Below are 19586 nucleotides of genomic sequence, written 5' to 3'. Positions count from 1 at the left end.
ATGGAGCTCTAAAAGGTTAATTACCATTAATCATTATGAAAAGGTGGTTTATTATCAATTCATAAATTCAGAATAAATTTATTTTGCTGACAAGCAAAATGTCCCTATTGCCCTGTAGACCTGGTTTCCATTTTGAAAAAATAAATAATTTTTTTAAGATTATGGTCTTTGTATAAACGGCTGTCTCTTCCAACACAACTTGCAAAAAAAAAAAAGCCTAATTAAATTCATAAAGTTGCTTAAATTATTCCAAATTGATCAAAACCTTTAGGATTACTTGTGGATAAGTGTCTGCAGAGACTCAGGCATACACTTGTGTATCTATAAAGAAAGATGCACAGAATTTTTTTACCAGATTTTGTTAAAAGTGTGTTTAATGGGTAACATATAATAAAAGTTTTCCAAAACTTTTTCTGTGTGATATGTAGTAAACAAACTCCTTAATTTTTCAAGGTTGCAACTTGTAAAATTTCAAGTAATCAGATTCTAGGTAGCTATTAAGGTGTGATTAAAACCATACTTCCCAGTTGAGATATAGATCGAAGTGCTGGAATGCACACCTTGGATGTTCAAGGCCCTAATTTGTGTCCCAGCACCCCAAAGATCACTGATGCCCCCCTATTACCAACCACATCATGTAGTATTGGTAGGCTAAATATCTATAGAAGCAGCTCCTGACTCCAAGCACTATTCAAAAGCACCTTTTAAATAAATAAAATTATTTTTCCCATCATCATTTAGAATTTGAAATTCTTATTAAAGGACTTAAAGCAAATCAATTTATCCAAAAGGATTAAAATGTATGTAATTATTATTTATTGATTTAAAATTCCCTTTCAGCTGTTTATTTTATGTATTAATTGAGCCACGAAGTGCCAAGAGAGTTGGTTCAATAATATTCAGAGGTCCTGAGAGATAGTTCAAATGACTAAAGTGCATCTAGTTGGCCCTGAGTTCAATCCTTGGCACTGCATGCCCTTCCACAGTACTATCAGGTAAATCTTGGTAACCGCTGAGGATTTCTAGTATGGGCTAAAGCAGGGCTAAATCACTATCAGACTCACAACACCTTGGCCAAGTATCTCACTGGGCTTGGCTCCTGAAATACCCTAAACAACTGTTGATTTTGGGGAGAAAGAGACCTCCCATAAACCATTATTCTGAATATATCTGTGAGAATGTCTTTAGGTTTTATTAACACTTAAGTTAGTAGATGGAAAAGCAGATGGAAAAGAATAGTTTGGAATGTGTCTGGGCCTTGTTCTTTCTGCTGAAAGCCTGAGTAGAAGCAAACACTGACCCCTTGAGTACCATAAATTATTCTGAATGATTGCTTCTGGGGTGGACACAGACGCATTTCCTGTCTTGGGACTGGAACTGAGACATTGGTTTTCCTGAACCACAAGCTTGCCAGATTTTAGGCTCTTGGATTTCTTTTAAATTATTATTAATAGTAGAAGTTTTAGGGCCACACCCTGTTGTATTTAGTGCTTGCTCTGGTTTTTTGCTCAGGGATCAAATTTGGCAGTGATTGGGGAATTATATGGAATGCTTGAGTTAGAACAAGTATTAACTGTATGCACTGTAGGCCAGGCAATCACCTTATCTTCTGTACTATATCTCTGGCCTTTATTTTATGCTTATTTATAGGAATTTTTCCTGATGATGCTCTGGCAACACACAGGCTATTACTGGAAGTGCATTGGAGGACATAAAGTATAGGGAATTGGATTTGATGCTTCTCATATTTAGACATGTTCTCTAACTCTGGAGCCATCTCCTGGAAAAGCTGCACACTTGTGTATGGGAACTAAATTATCAACTTTCCTGCATCTCAGTCTTTCATATGGGAAATAAAATTGTATAATTAAATTTCCTTGATTTTCACTTGCTGACTTAACCCTAACATACATCTTAGGACTCGATAATCTTGTGACTCCACTCCTCATTATAATTCTCTTGAATATACCAACAATATCATAACAGTAATTATTGTACCAAATATTCTTAGTAAGTACTTAACTTATCTTAAGAGGAGGTTATAATATTACTCTAACTTTACAGAAGAAGAAACGAATTGCTAGTTTTCTCCCTACCCATATGCCTGATTATTCCTCCATCTCAATTGCCTTTTTGAACGAAATCACAGTTTGCAAACACATGTGGGCCCCACTTCCTGGAATAAAGAACTTAACAAACTTAACAACATCTAAGAACAAAGAATTTAGACACACACACACACACACACACACACACACACACACACACACATCCACATTCATCTTCTTTTTGTATACAAAAAGAATACAACCTTATCAGTAAGATATCAGTAAGATAAGGTTGGTGATTGGGTAAAATCTCTAAATAACTTCCTTTCTCTAAGCTTTACAGGAATATGGTTGCAAAAACTGGCATTATTATATACTTATAATATTACATTTCTAGCAGCTAGGGGTAAAACTATATAGCATTCTTTCCACCACCATCCCATGCATGCTTTCTCTATTTGCTTTTGCACACAGCCCATCTTTTTTCTCTATTTCTCTACATTTTCTTACTTGGTTGCACAGAAATCAGAAAAGCTCTTGGGTTCTTTTTACTGTTGCAGGTGTTTGAGATTCGAGAAGTGGTGTCCAAAATCTAGCCTCATTCATTGATTTGGTTCCATAGAACCAGGAGGTTGAGCTCTTATCCTCCAATTGCTCACTTAATTTTGAAAGCAAAACAGATGCAAGCTTACACATGTGAACAAAAACTCTGTGAATATTACGTACACTCCTTGCTGGAACACCACAATATGGATGTTTAGATATGATGCATGTAAGAAGTTAGAATGTGACTCTCTTCCTAAGTTTGGCACCTAAAATTTTTTGAAACCCATGGATTTAGTTATTTTCAGAGCCTCATTCTGATTTAGTTTGGAGTAAGACCCAGAAGAAAAATAAAATAACAATTGTGCTTTCCTAGATTTCATCACTATTTTCCATGCCATCTTTACAACTTGCAGAGTCCCAGGCGTAAAGTAATACTTCTAAGAGAGGTCAAGGTCATCCCTCTGTTGGTTGAAAATGTTTCCCCTAGAAAAGATAAGAAATTAGAAGTTCAGTGGAATTATGGTCCTAGTTCTCCTCCCATAACTTTATCTCAATAAATAGTCCAAAGAAAGTCTCTTTACACTGCATTGAGATTTTGGATCTCTGAATAAGATAAGATGGCTGGGCCCTGGGACTTCTAAATATCTTTTGACTTAAAAACATCTGATTTTTAAAACTTTTCTTACAAAATAAATTTAAAACCACTTTCTTTATATTCCTTTATTAATACATGCATTGAAAGAAAATAAATTCACAATGAAAGGGAATAAAGGCACCTTTATGCTAAAAGAGTGAAGAGCTATTAAAATGTTTATAAAAATTTTTTATCAACATGGGAAAAACAGATATCAGAGTGAATAAAAATGTTAGAAAATGTATAAAATTCTATGTGTGCTTGATATTTAGTAAGTGGGAAGTTGTAAATGAAAATAGAATTTACCAATTATCATCAGCTGCATCTGAGAGATGCAATTGCATGTAATTTTTCTTCACTTTACTTTTCATATTAGTTCCCAAATTTCTCAAAGTGATTCTGTATTCTCATCAGGAGAGAAAGGACTTTTTTTTTCAAAGAAGTTATTTTTTATTTGAATTGGGTGTGATTTTGAACCAAATTAGAACATCATAAAAAGCCTCCTATTTTAGTTTCTTCATGTCATTCCTTTGAGATTAAATTAATGTAAGACATGCTTATTTTGTCTTTTAAAAAAAGTTGTATGTAACCTTCATCCAGTTTTATTTAGGTATTTATGTTGAAGTTGTTCATAGAGTTGGTTGCAAAATGCCTCATGAGCCTATATGCCATAATTCATGGAGTCAAAAGAAGGATCTGATAAGAGGGTATAATATTAATATGATTGTTTTATTCACTTTAATTGGATAAAAATGCAAATACATTACTGAACCAGGTTTTAAAAAATTCAGTCCCTAAAAATGTATCTCTCAATTTAATTGCATTCAAGTTATTGTGGCCTCCGTTTCTCTACTCTTATGACTTCTAGCAATTAGTCCTCTGGCACATGAAATTTTTTATAATCACCAACTATGTGCTTAATATTTGCTGAGATAATGCCCCCACCTCTATGTCTGCCTTTGGCCATGACTCCAATCTCAGGCTGTTTTCCAGAGAAGGTGAATCATGTTTGATAAGGCATACATGTGCAGAAGGAAAGCTCAGGAAGATATTAGGGTCAAAGTAGAATCTTGCTTTGCAAGCCCATTTTTTAATTTAATATATTCCTTTCAATTCACTCCTTGTGCTGGGGAAAAAGATTTATTCATAAGAAGCTGCTAGGGTAATAAGAAAATAGAAATCTTTTGGCTGATTGTGGAGATTTTTAAATGATGCACAGAGAGAAGCTGAGTTTGGGTTGCCAGGTAAGGAAATATTGGGAAGTCACTATTTAGTCCCACCCCCGACTTCCTCTGCAGAAGCATTTCATTTCTCTCAATCTTATATTTCCCATCTGTAAAGCAAGAACACTTTCTTTATAGGCCACAAGGAAGTTTAACAGTCATAAAGAACTTTTACTTAGTTATTTATATTTTTATTATTTTTTAAAATAATTTATTTAAGCACAATATTTACAAACATTGGATGTAGACTACTTATCTCCAATGTAACTTTTTCCCACCAGCAATGTTCCCAATTTCCATCCTCCCCAAACCCTGTCTATCTTCGGGACAGACATTCTATTTCTCTCTCTTACACTATCATTGTCATAACTTTGCATACTACTACCTTATGTGGTAAGCTTCATATCATGGCTGGACCTTCAGACCTCAGTTCTATTGTCTCTGGGTATTATTGCTATACTGTCTTTTATTTCTCTTAAATCCTGAAGATGAGTGAGACTATTCTGTGTCTATCTCTCTCCCCAAGATTCATTTCAGTTAGCATGTTAGTCTCCATGTTCATCCAAATTTCATGACTTCATCTTTTCTAACAGCTACATAGTACTCCATTGTGTAGATGTACCACAATTTCTTTTGTCACTCATCTGTTGTTAAGCAGCTGGGTTGTTTCCAGATACTTACTACTGTAAATAGTGCTGCTATGAACACAGGAGTGCAGAGGGCATTTTTGTACTGTGATTTCGTATTCGTAGGGTATATCTCTAAAAGTGGTATAGCTGGATCACATGGGAACTAAAGTTTCTTGAGGAATATCCATATTATTTTCCAGAAAGTTGGACTAGCTGGCATTTCTACAAACAGTGAATGAGAATTCCTTTCTCCCCACATTAACACCAACAGCAGTTGCTCTTATTCTTTTTGATGTATGCTAGTTTCTGTGGCATGAGATGATATCTCATTGTTGTTCTGATTTGAATCTATTTTATTATTAGTGATGTAGAGCATTTATTTACATGCCTCTTGGCCATCTGTACTTCTTCTTTGAAGAAATGTCTGTTCATTTCTTTCTCTTCATTATTGATGGTATTAAAATTTTTTCTTGTTAAATTTTGTCATTACTTATTACATGTTACATATCTTATTACTTAGTACATATTAGATATTAGTCTCTTATCTGCTAGGTATTGGGTGAATAGTTTCTCCCATTTTATGGGTGCCCTTTATACCCTAGTCACTGTTTCCACTGAAGAGCAGAAGCTTCTCAGTTTAATGTAGTCTTATTTGCTTATCTTTTTTTTTCACTTATTGGACAGTGTTGTTTCCTCCTTGAAGATGCCTTTAGTTTCATGTCCTGGAGTTTTTCTGTTTTCTTCTATATACCTTAGAGTTTCAGGTCTGACATCAAGGTTTTAATTCATTTTTATTTGACCCATAAAGAGTTTTAAACAAAAGCACCATACTGATCTAATGCAGAATCAAGTCTAAGCATAATTATTCATCATGATGCTTAGAAACAAAGTTTTTATAGGCAGGAGTTAAGTGAATAGTGTCTTGAGTTCTATTCATCTTTGTATGTCTAGGCTACTTGGTTTGAAAGTGTTTTTATTTCATCTGAAGTAAATTTTCTGGATTCCTTCAGGTGGACAATGGCAGATGTGATAGAATCTCTATGGATGCTTCATTGTGACTCATTGGGTATCATTGTTATCTTTCAAGTAAATCTTAAGCACTTCCCATTGAGGAAAGCCAAACTCAAGAATCACCTTTCCTATGAAATGGGTGAGATAATTTCTTTGTGTCTCTAGGTAGACAAATGTATTTGGCAGAGTTGCAAGCTACTATTTACATCCCCACTGACATACATGAAAGAAAAACTCAAGCCAAATCTCACTTTCTCCCTGTCAGTCCAAGAAGACTGAAATTATATAAAGACATAGAGTTTTCTACTGAAATTGCCTCTCCTGATAGAAACCCTCCTGAGATTTAGTCTCTTATTCATCAGTGTCTATGCACTGTTATCTGGTCCTCAGATGTTGAGATATTGACATACTCCTATAATAATTTCATCTTATAGCTATTGGGTCAACATGTCAACATTGACAGGAGATGCAAAATTATTGTAAGAAATGTGCCCTAATCAAGTTCAGTATGGACTGGGAAGCTAGTATAGTGTGTGCTTGACTTTCTACTAGACAACCTAGATTTGTTATCTGCCATTCAATATGGTATTCTAAGCACTGCCTGAAATTTCTGAGTGTAGGGCCAGGAGTAACTCCTTAACATCAACAGATATCTACCGCCCCACCCCCCAGAAAAACAACAAAAGAAAATGTAATTTTTTTTCATAAAAGTTTATTATGCAGGGGCCGGGCGGTGGCGCTAAAGGTAAGGTGCCTGCCTTGCCTGCGCTAGCCTCGGACGGACCTCGGTTCGATCCCCTGGCATCCCATATGGTCCCCCAAGCCAGGAGCGACTTCTGAGCGCATAGCCAGGAGTAACCCCTGAGCGTCACCGGGTGTGGCCCAAAAACCAAAAAAAAAAAAAAAAGTTTATTATGCAATTTATGTTCTGTAAAAATCTTAAATGTTTAAGAGCTATCAGAGTCATCAAGGAAAGTTGCAAAGACCAATTATTTCTTGAAGATACAGAAGACTTTCATTTGTCATTGTAACATGTCATCCCATTCATGACAAACTCATTTATGCGTCATTCCTATAGTAAACATTTACTATCTTTTTGCAGTGAGTCAAACATTCCTTTAAGCATAATGGAATAAAAGTAAGTGAAGGCAGTTAGATTTTTGCCTTCAAGATTCTCTCAAATTTATACTTTATTATGGAAAGCTACAAATATACTTTGGGTTGATGGTAGAGTGGATGTAAGATGTAAAGTACAAAGCCTTGTCTGAGCTGCATGGGAATAGAACATATTAACTTTGGATGCATTGTTGAGGTGTTATTTTTTTTGGGTAACACCCAGCAGTACTCAGGGGTTATTCTTGGCTTCACGCTCAGAAATTGCTCCTGGCAGGCATGGGGGACCATATGGGACGCTGGGATTCAAACCGATGACCTCCTGCATAAAAGACAAACGCCTTATTTCCATGCTATTTCTCTGGCCCCGAGGTGTTATTTTTTTTACAATGAAAATATGCGAGGAAGCATTAGAAGATCGTCTAAAAAATTAGAAAATGACATTGTAGAGAGGATAAAGCTCCATGAAAGTTAGGGTAAATATGTAAGGTTCAAGAAAGCAATGAAAAATACAAAAGGGATGGAAGATATTACTTCCAATTCTTACCCTGGATTACAGAACTAAGAGTGCTAAGAAATGGGGTAGGGCAGAGTATGGAAATGATGGAGTGAACTAGCAATAACATATTGACATTTGTTGTGATTCATGAACACTGAAATATTAAAAATTATTTGGAGTCACACCCAGCAGTGTTCAGAACATACACCTGGCTGTGTACTCAGGAAATCATGTGTTGCTCTGAAGATTGAACCATACTTTGTGCATTACCTGTTGCACTATCTCTCCAGTCCTATATAATAGTTACAGTATAAAAACAAAATTTGCTAAGATGGTGGGTAGGGGAAAAGAAATAATTAAGGGCATGAGTGGAGGACCCTGATACTCATGCTTGGTGTGCAGTTTGTATTATGGTCAGTCTGCCATTCTATTATGAATAGATTGTCAATCACAATATATAGATAAAAGAAGAAAAACAAAAATGTACAGTTGAGAGAGGGATGGAGCAGCTTTGAAGATTACTAGATTATATACATATTGCTGAAGCCAAGTCTTCTCCAAAGGATACTGGACTTAAATAGGTAGTAATATCAGGTCTGTCTTTGTTTTGATAGGGGCGTTACCTTGTAGCACCCAAGGATAGCTGTTCAAATCATGTCCACATGATTTGCATGTCTACATGCAAAGCATCACATCTGAGACACATCCTCACCCAAGAGTCTGGTTTGGAAGAAAGGACCAATTGATACTATTTCAAGATTAGTGTATTTCTCTGAGCAAGCTGGTAACAGACCCTAGGAATACATACAGTCATAGAGGGAAGGTGGTTTTCTCAAGCCTTCCTCAACTCAGGTTATCTTGGCATAAATTGCCAGCAGAGGCAGGAAGGTCACCTCACTGTGTTACCCCCATTTTAAAAGATTATTTAGAAGCATCCCTCGGGATCTGAGTGTAATTTTGTTCAACCTTTACTTAAAACTCCACCTCTATGACAACAAATTTTTACTGGCCTCTTAGGTGATAACTTAGGATAAATTTTACTTTAATAGTTTTATAACAATTTAAGTCTCCAGCTCATTCATCTCATTTTATTCCTACACCCATAAAAATAGTCTGGGGTTCTCACCAGGGAAGAAAGATCAAATCAGATTTCTGATTGGTTGTGTGTCCCTAGACTGGTCCTTTTCTGTGGCCCCTGATAATCAGGATGCTGGATCTGGAGCTAGCTGACAGTCTTGTAGTACTAGTTAAAGGTTATGGGACCATAGGAAATCATTAAAATGCAAGTGTCAGTTGCTTAGCTGTAAGATATAAATAAATGTTTCAGGCATGTTAGGCAACTCAAAACAAAGTTAAATGGGTTTGATCTTCTGCACCCTGTATGGTTTCCTTAACCCTGACAGGAGACATCTCTAACTGCAGAGCCAGGAATAATTTCTGAATTTAGTCTGATTTGACTTCCATAAAAAAAAAAAGAATATTCCCTAGGAACTTTGTAAACTTGCAAAAATCTTTTAAGCCCCCCCCTCAATATTAAGAGTCCATTATCTGCATTTCTTGTCCACCTCCTTTTCTAATTTTTCACTTTTCTCTACCCCATTCTCACTCTTTAGAGGCAACATAAACAACTGGCTACTACATATTCTTCTCCATAAAACTGATAATGTCAAAAGATTCCAAGGGGGGGGACCAGCTCAAATTCATAAAGTTGGAAGCACAGACAGTCTCTAGATTAGCTGCTCTATAAACACACCTACTTTAATTAGTACACCTTTATAGACATCAATCTGTATGTATGGCTAAAGTATGTCAATAAACTCAAAATTCAGCACCCACACGTAGCTTCCAAAGAAACATACCCACAAACAACAATGTCAACCAAGTCAAAAGTAATTAAAATATAAGCACACTTGTATGCAGATGCATGGTTAACAGCAAGTAAACAAGAAATCTTGTTGCTTTTCACTATTGATCAAGACACCATCATTGTTTAGAGTTTTCAGGCAAACTTGCTAAGAGGTAAGATTAGAACCAACTTTTGAGATTTAGAACCAGAAATGGTAAAATAGAATGAATGCAAGACATTTACGTCTGCCAGTCAATGTAGCTCAAGGTTGAATTTTTCTAATTCTTTTAACTCTAGCTAAATATAATTCTGAGGTTTGAATTACTATAAACTTATGTTACATTTATCCACAAAATGAGGGTCACATAATAAGTAATTTACCAAACATATTAAAGGTCTCAGACCACAAATTCACTTTTTTTTTTTTAGCACATTTTACTAACATTTCTTAAGTGGTAAATAGCAGTGATATTTCTATTAAATTATTTTTTTCATTTGGTGGCAAATCTACTCCAAATATGATCTCATTATCTACAAAGAGGTAGGTTCCCACTGGACCGTTCCAAATTAGGGCATCAGAATCCCTTGTTTATGCTTTTTAAATTCATTCATATTGGGGCAACGCTCTCTTGTTCTTGGGAAAGGAGAAGCTCATCTCTGCAGAAGATAAAAATGAGGCTAATATTTTTCTCTGTGATGCCCATATTTACTGCCTCACCACAGCACAGCTCTTTCTGCAACCGTCTGTGATGGTTGTGTACACAGAGCCAATGAATGCATTTTGTTCCAAGTGCAGCTTAATGTGTACACAGATAAATCTTTGGCCCCGTTCCTTATCAAAAAACATCAAGCAAGTCTAGGTAAATTATAGGCCATGGTTCCAGTTTAGTCTACTAATTTTTAATGTACATGTAATATTCAGGATGATTTGTGAGGCATGAAATACCTCTCATGAATCCATCCTGCTACCTCCCTTGCTGAGAATACATTTGTAAGGGCTGCTCACTTTTCATGTGAGTCTGAAGTTGTTGAACTCAACTGGCTAGCATCACAGAAAGAAAAAAACATAAACTCTTCTTTGCTTCTCTCCTTTGTGGTTGACTTTTAGTCTCTGTATGCCTGCCTTGTGCTTTCTGCTTCTTGGTATATATATTGAGATGAAGGAATGGAGGCACAGAGTTGGGGTAAATTTTTAATATCACAGTCGCCTATGATACTTGATTCATCCAGAGTCTTTTGCCAAATGCCTGGATTGAGGTGAAGACAGAATCATGGAAACAAACTCCAAATTTAAGTAGAAAACCAGGATTGAATCGTGAGACCCCGGACCACGCCAAGAGATGTCTGCTTGAGGGACTGAAATGACTCACATCACATGATGTGATGCAAACAGAGTATTTCCTGTTCAAAAATCAGGGTTTGATTTTCAGATTTACCAATCATGATCAGAGAAACCTAAGACATTTCATTTAAGCTTTCTAAGTCTCCGTTTGCTTTTTCTGAAGCTCCACTGGCTTTTCTGGATTTGGGAGAAATGAATGTCACAGTCATTCTGGTTATAGTGAGGATGAAAAAAATTATGTAAATGTACCTAGAGCAATGCAGAAGTTGAGTCAAGGTGAATTCCCTTACTCCCTCTCCCTTTCCTCAGTTCATTTTAGTAATGGGCTTTTCCCTCTAGTCTCTCCCTCACTTTGAAAATCTCCAGTCTCATATAGGAAGTTCTTTGTCAGGCCACTCTCTCTCTGTCTCTCTCTGTCTCTCTGTCTCTTTGTCTCTCAGTCTCTCTCTTTCTCTCTCTCACTCTCTCTCTTACACACACACACACACACACACACACACACACACACACACACACACACACACACACACTATTCATATAGGATGCTCAGAACAGTAGACAACCTTCATAGACACTCTGCAGAGGAAATAATGTTGCCAGAGGTTAGGAAAACTGAGAAAAGGAATTCCTCTCCCACATTTCAAGGCCAACATTGAAAGCTCACTATTATCATCCCTCATCCATCTTTGTTCTTTCGAATCTGTCTCTCCATGATTCTCATATCCCTTGACCTTTATCCTGCAGGAAGAAAAATAAATGCCTAGAATAGGACATAACTCTTCTTTTCCTACTATAGCATGCACTATCTCAGTCTCTGAATGTTTCATCAATGCCTTTGGGGCTACCCTATTGCCACTCTAATTTCCTGTGAGTTTTATCTAATACATTTCTCTCACCAATTAATTAGAGATACCTTAAATCGTTTTAAAAGACATTCCTCATGTCCTTCATTGCCATATGTATTCCATCCTGAGTGGGCTTTTTTTTTTTTTTACATATTCATCCCTCTATTTTTATTTTCTTTGATGGCAGTTTAGGATTTTAGTATCTCACATTATTGGCCATTTATACTTGCCTTTATTTATTCATTTATTTTCTTCTACTTCTACTTCTATTTATCACCACATAGCTTCCCTACTTTTCCAGATGCATTAAGTTATTAAGTCCATCCATTTCTTTCCTGTCTTCAACTACAATAATATTACTTCACATATGCATTCCTCTTCAACTTTGTCTACCGGAAATCCAATATCTGCAGATCATGTTTTCCCTTAGCAGCCATATGCTCTTATTTTTAGCCTAATTATGAGCATAATAGAGTTTTGGTTGTGATTTTCCAGGTTTCCCCTTCAATGGCTTGAGTCATAAGCTCCTTACTTGCCAACTCTGGTGCTTTTACTCGCTAAAAACATGAATAAAATATTAAGTTAAAAGCTGCACAAATATTCTGCCACTTTTAATTTCTTCTATCATTCTCTGTAATCTCAGCTATATTTAGTAATTAGAAATGTTCCAGTTTAAGACCTATGTTATTCAAAGGGACTGTCCTATGATTAAGTGTCTAACTGAGGGGGCTATGGTCGGGATAAAGTATAGAAAAATTAGAGAACCTGAGATTTTGAAGGGTGTTTTTTTTTTTTAAAAGAAAAAAAAAAAGAAAAACATTGTGATTTGGGAGATACTTTGAAGTGCTTGGGTGGGACCAGAGTGTGCCAGAGAGTAGGGCATTGGCCTTGCACACAGCTAACCTGGGACCAAACCATTTCCAATCCCTGGCATCCCACATAGTCCCTTGAGCCTGCCAGGAGTTATTTCTGAGCACAGAGCTCTCAATAATCCCTGAGTGCTGCCTGGTGTGGCCCTAACTCTCCCCCAAAAAAGAAGTGCTCAGAGTTTTTCCTGACTCTGTGCTCAAGTAGCTTGGTGTTGTTCAGGGGACTACAGAGAGATTATCGGGTATCAAACCCAGTTTGGCTGTGTGCAAGGCAAGCACAGTGCCCACTGTACTATCTGTCCAGCTCCTGAAGGGTCTTTCTGAAGAAGTATCATTCTTGAAAAATTAAACCTATGATTGTTTGCTAACCTATGATTGGCATTAAAATCAAATGAACCTAGGAAGGAATATACACCATCTCTGCAATTTTAAAGACAATCTCCCTACTTTTCTGAGTATTTCTGTCTTCCCCTGTAAACAGGACCTTCAAACTTAGGGAGCTGGTGTTACTCAAATAGGTCTGTATTCTTAAAAAAAATATAGAAGTCCAGACATGTTACCCCACCCCCATTCTTCATGTAACCTTACCTACAAGAAAGACCCTCCCATTTCTGGGAGGGGTCTTGGGGAGGTTACAAAAGGTTTGACCTCAGGGGCAAAAGGGGGATTTGCATGGGTGGAGGTTGGAGAAGGAGCAGGAGGAGAGATTGCTGAGGGACAAAGTACAATGCAGGGCTGAATAAGGATTCAGTGTAAAAGGTTATGAGAAGCCACACATGTTGGCTAGGGCATGAATAAAGTTTATATTTCGTGGAACCTGTCTGGACGATTTCTTCACCTCTACCTAGATCTGCTGACCTGCCAACTGAAAGGGGATTGCAGAAACACATGTCCTGTGCTGGAGGAGAAAGGCCTCCATCTCCATCCACCACCATCCAAGCCCATCCAAAGGGCTTTAATGCAACACAGACACTTCAAATCTTTTTAAACAAGTGACAATTAAGTATGAATATTAAGTATGAATCTAGTACTACTACACAGCTATTCCACCAATAAGCCTTGAATCATAATCAAGGTGGTATGGCACTTTATATTTTAACCAAGAAAGAGACATCTCACTAATTTGTAGGTTTGCCTACACTACAGCCTAACCGTAATTGATGCCTAAAATATTCTTTTCCATTCTAGACAAGAACTAATAAATTTCAAAAATAGTTTAGTCTAATGCATCTCCATATAAGAACCACCCTTTTACTTGATTTACATCCATGGATTATGGTCTCCCTTTTTAATTGAGGATACAGAGGATTCTTCATATTTTAACAAATAAAGTCTCTAAGTGTTTCTCTTACTAATTTTCAACTATTTTGTGGTTTCTAGCTCCTGTGGAATGTCCAAATGTGCAATGCCCTAAAACTGACAGATATTTTGGTACCAACCCATGCAATGCTGAAGAGGACCCATGCAACTATATTTTTAATTTGCATAATTAATTTCTTTTTGTCATACACAGAATTCAAGCACTTCATTAGCAGTGAGACCCAGCATTGCTTTTTATCATGTTTCCAATTGGTTATCTTTAATTCCTTTCCTACCAAACATTCATCCCCAAAACCCAGAATCAAAGTCTAAGATTTGTTATGAATCCATCAATCAGTACAATACATTGCACTTTGAAGGAATCAGAGTTCATCCAAATAATTTACTACATATAAATTATATATTATATATATATACTTAAATACATACATATGTTTTGAGTTGTTCATTCAAGCTTTGGGGATACATTGGTTAATGAGATAAATCTTTTCTTGTATTTATTCTAGTTCCAGCAAGGGAACAATTATTGGATAATAAATTTAAACAATTATATATAAATGGTATCAAGCAGATTTAAAGTAGGGGTTTGATTTGGTCTAAGATTCTGGGACTTTTTCATGTGGAGATAAATTTGATTTCTAAGTGATAACAGAAAAAAATGAGTTTTAAGAAGTAGAGTTCCATGCTATGGGATAAAGATGTGGGGATGCATAAAAACAAGATTATGGCAAATTTTATATCTGTATATAGAATAAATATTAATGCAGGAAAAAAAAGAGATATGGGTGGGGAAAACAGCTCATAGGACTGAGACACACACTATACAAGCAGGAGCTCTGGGTTGATACTTAAAGTTTTTTGAGCACCAACAAGAATGCCTCCAAAATATAAAATAGGTCTAGCCTCTGGGTTGATACTTAAAGTTTTTTGAGCACCAACAAGAATGACCCCAAAATATAAAATAGGACTAGCCACTGAGCACCACACTGTCCCTTGCAGAAAATGAAATAAAAGACACTAAATAAAGAGGCACACCAGTATATCTAGAACTAATTCAGAGTCTTATCATGAAATGATATCTAAGTCTACTGAGGACAGATTATTTTCTTAGGAACTGTAAGAAATTACTAATTTTGGGCTAGAGAGATAGCACAGCGGTAGGGCATTTGCCTTACAAGTGGCCAACCCAGGACAGACATTGGTTCGAATCCGGGCACCCCATATGGAACCCTGTGCCTGCCAGGAGTGATTTCTGAGTACAGAGCCAAGAGTAACCTCTGAGAGCCGCCGTTGTAGCCCAAAAACAAAAACAAAAGTTACTAATGTTTTTAAACAATGGGTCCGGGGCATGGTTCATTTTACATTTAAAAGACACATATATGCATGTATGTTGTATTGTGAAAAAGATTCAAATGGGAGAAAACATGTTTTAGTTATAAGGCAAGTGATGGTTTTAGCAACAAAAGGATGAAACAATAATTATATTTGAAAACTAAGTGATACCCGAGTGGAGAGAGGAAAGAAATTTATAAGACCATTAAAGACCTGGACTATAGAACATAAATACATTGATTTGAAAGGGAGGAGGAAATAAACAGGTAAACAGCCCAATTGCAGCCTCTATGACCTGCACGTGCGTAAATGTAAGTACTATGTTATCAGTTTTGAAAAATAGGAGATAGTGAGAGTAGCAAAGGGAGAGAGTATGATGAAATATGAGATGGAGTCAGTTTTAAGTGCTCAATACCTCTGCAAGAGAAGATTTAGAGTTGAATATTTATCTACTTTTTAATCTGCAACTATACTAATTTCTCATTTTAAATATTAATGTTCAATAACTAGTTATTCCAGCAAGGCAACATAGTTTAAAATTGGAAATGTGTGTGTGTGTGTGTGTGTGTGTGTGTGTGTGTGTGTGTGTGTATGTGTTAGAGAATATGTTGATTTGCTTTAGTTTTGCTTTTGTTTCTTGGAGTTTCATGAAGTTTTCCCATAAACACAAGAATCTGATTTTCCTGTATTAAACAAGCCTTTAAAATCTTATTTATTCACTTTATGCACAAAACCAGGCTCCTGGTATTTCACCTGCTGCGCTGATTTAGTCAATCAGGCATCTCGACGAAGTAACTGCCCAATTACCTGATTTTTATAATTGCTGCTTTGGGGCATTAAACCTGAAAAATATGCATGCTCATGACCCCAGTGTCTCCTATATTTTTCATCCTTCCATTTTGAGTTTGAAAAATTCGCATGAAAATTGTTTTCTGACACTTCTTTTGAACCTTTAAATTATGTGTCTATGACTAATAGCATAATGTCTCCAGATATTCTCTCAGAGAGGAAATCTAGTTTGAAAATCTGTCCCTTTTTTTTAAATTCTGAAACTTCTTAAATGGATCAATTCAGGTATGTTCTTTGCCCCTTACCTCCCTGTAATGCACAGATGCCTACCCACCAACCAAATTATAAGAAAAAATCTTCATTTTCTCAATCTATTTAATCTAATCTGCTAAAAATTCAAGTAGAAAAATAAGAAAACCTGTCAAATCCTTACAGAATGATAAGTTGTGGGCACTGTTCCTGGACAGACACACTGCAAGGGACTCCATAAACTCCCTGCAGGTGAACAGAACTATTTCCTGATCATACTAGGGTTGCAGCATCCTATCCATTTGTCTGCTTAATTTTTATATTGGAAAGATGGTAAAATCTCTGTCACTTTGCAGAGCAAATAGTGGCTATTTTTATAGAAGTAATTTGAGCATCATCAGAATTATCTTTGATAAATTATCTTCAGTATCTCTTTTCACTTGAGCTTCCAAATATGTAAAATATACCCAATAAAGTGTAGAAGTTAGTTTGCCTAAGATACATATATGTATATATGTTTGGGGCAAGCACCCTACCTGCTGCTCTATTGCTCTGGCCCCTAAGCTATATATTTTTTTTACATAATGTAATTTTAAACTCTGCTAATGGATCTGAGATGTGATGTAAAGGTTATGAAAGGGAATGCTGGCCTTTTCTTAATGTAGATACTCAGTAATTCTTTTTTTTTAAAAAAGACAAGTTTTCTTTGAGAATAGTAGCAGAGCAATCTGAATAACTGATAAATGCTTTGCAACTATTCAGTAAGGTCTTTATATGCCATGGGATGGTCTATGTAATCAGAGCCTTTTCCATGAAAATGCTGGTGTGGTCGTGAAATAATGTGCAATCATCCTTGTCTTGCTGAAGTTCTCCATGGCTTTTACTTCCTCTTAATTTCTGAATGCATAATATTTCTAGTCTCTTAAAATGTGTGGTCTTCAAAGTTTACGGGGACCAGCCTCCTTTGGAACAGAAGTTTAAGTCATTATATTTCCTTCTTCTGGAACTTGGCTTTGAGTTATCTAAGTGGCTTTCATTGAGGAAACATCACCCTTTCACATCTCTGTGGCTTTTACCTCAAGGATCTCTGTGGTTCGACTCTCTTTGCTTATTATTTCCCAGTCGAAATTATTCTTCTGGGTTTTTGTTTGTTTCTTTGTTTTGGGCCACACCCTGAGGTGCTCAGATTTTACTCCCAGCTCTGTGCTCAAAAATTGCTCAGGGGGATTATCTAAGATGCCAAGAATCGAATATGTGTCAGTCCTGGTTCAGCATGTGCAAGTCAAACACTTTACCACTGTGCTACCACTCCGGCCCTTAAAATTATTCTTTTATTTAACATTTTTAATCCAAATGTCCTTCCTCTATAAACCAACATCATTCCTCAAAACCTGACATCATGATATCCACTCCACATTGCCAGGAGTGATTTCTCAGCACAAAGCCAGGTGCCATCTGTGAGCACTGCCAGATTTGACCCTCAATACTCCCCATAGAAAAATAACAATGGTACTGATACCCAGACCTTATTTTATCTGTATGGCTTTCTTTCAGGGAGACAGTACAAGTCCAAGTCTTATTCATTTTTTCTTTTTCTTTTTTTTTCTTTCTTTCTTTCTTTCTTTCTTTCTTTCTTTCTTTCTTTCTTTCTTTCTTTCTTTCTTTCTTTCTTTCTTTCTTTCTTTCTTTCTTTCTTTCTTTCTTTCTTTCTTTCTTTCTTTCTTTCTTTCTTTCTTTCTTCTTCTTTCTTTCTTTCTTTCTTTCTTTCTTTCTTTCTTTCTTTCTTTCTTTCTTTCTTTCTTTCTTTCTTTCTTTCTTTCTTTCTTTCTTTCTTTCTTTCCTTTCTTTCTTCCTTCTTTCCTTCTTTCCTTCTTTCCTTCTTTCCTTCTTTCCTTCTTTTTCTTTCCTTCTTTCCTTCTTTCCTTCTTTCTCTTTCTTTCTTACTTTCTTTTATTTCTTTCTTCCTTTTCTATCTTTTTATCTTCCTCTTTCTTTCTTTCTTTCTTTCTTTTCTTTCTTTCTTACTTTCTTTCTATATTTCTTTCCTTCTTTCTTTCTTTCCTTCTTTCCTTCTTTCCTTCTTTCCTTCTTTCCTTCTTTCCTTCTTTCCTTCTTTCTTTCCTTCTTTCCTTCTTTCTTTCTTTCTTTCTTTCTTTCTTTCTTTCTTTCTTTCTTTCTTTCTTTCTTTCTTTCTTTCTTTCTTTCTTTCTTTCTTTCTTTCTTTCTTTCTTTCTTTCTTTCTTTCTTTCTTTCTTTCTTTCTTTCTTTCTTTCTTTCTTTCTTTCTTTCTTTCTTTCTTTCTTTCTTTCTTTCTTTCTTTCTTTCTTTCTTTCTTTCTTTCTTTCTTTCTTTCTTTCTTTTTTTTTGTGGTTTTTGGGTCACACCCGGCTGTGCTCAGGGGTTATTCCTGGCTCCAGGCTCAGAAATTGCTCCTGGCAGGCACGGGGGACCATATGGGATGCCGGGATTCAAACCAATGACCTCCTGCACGAAAGGTAAACGCCTTACCTCCATGCTATCTCTCCGGACCCTCATTTTTTCTTTTTCTTTTCCTTCCTTCCTTCCTTCCTTCCTTCCTTCCTTCCTTCCTTCCTTCCTTCCTTCCTTCCTTCCTTTCTTTCTTTCTATTTTTCTTTCTTTCTTTCTTTCTTTCTTTCTTTCTTTCTTTCTTTCTTTCTTTCTTTCTTTCTTTCTTTCTTTCTTTCTTTCTTTCTTTCTTTCTTTCTTTCTTTCTTTCTTTCTTTCTTTCTTTCTTTCTTTCATCTTTCTTTCTCTTTTTCTCTCTTTCTCTCTTTCTCTCCCTCCCTCCCTCCCTCCCTTCCTTCCTTCCTTCCTTCCTTTCTTTCTTTCTCTTTCTTTCTTTCTTTCTTTCTTTCTTTCTTTCTTTCTTTCTTTCTTTCTTTCTTTCTTTCTTTCTTTCTTTCTTTCTTTCTTTCTTTCTTTCTTTCTTTCTTTCTTTCTTTCTTTCTTTCTTTCTTTCTTTCTTTCTTTCTTTCTTTCTTTCTTTCTCTTTTTCTCTCTTTCTCTCTTTCCCTCCCTCCCTCCCTCCCTCCCTCCCTCCCTTCCTTCCTCCCTCCCTTCCTTCCTTCCTTCCTTCCTTCCTCCCTTCCTTCCTTCCTTCCTTCCTTCCTTCCTTCCTTCCTTCCTTCCTTCCTTCCTTCCTTCCTTCCTCCCTCCTTCCTTCCTTTCCTCCCTCCCTCCCTCCCTCCCTCCCTCCCTCCCTCCCTCCCTCCATATCTGATGGCACTCAGAATTTATTCCTGGCTCTGCATTCAGAAAATACTTCTGACA

This window comes from Suncus etruscus, chromosome 14, assembly GCF_024139225.1.
Source record: "Suncus etruscus isolate mSunEtr1 chromosome 14, mSunEtr1.pri.cur, whole genome shotgun sequence".
NCBI classification, from domain to species: Eukaryota; Metazoa; Chordata; class Mammalia; order Eulipotyphla; family Soricidae; genus Suncus; species Suncus etruscus.
The sequence above is the reverse complement of the archived record's forward strand: the minus strand, read 5'-3'. Positions refer to the sequence as shown.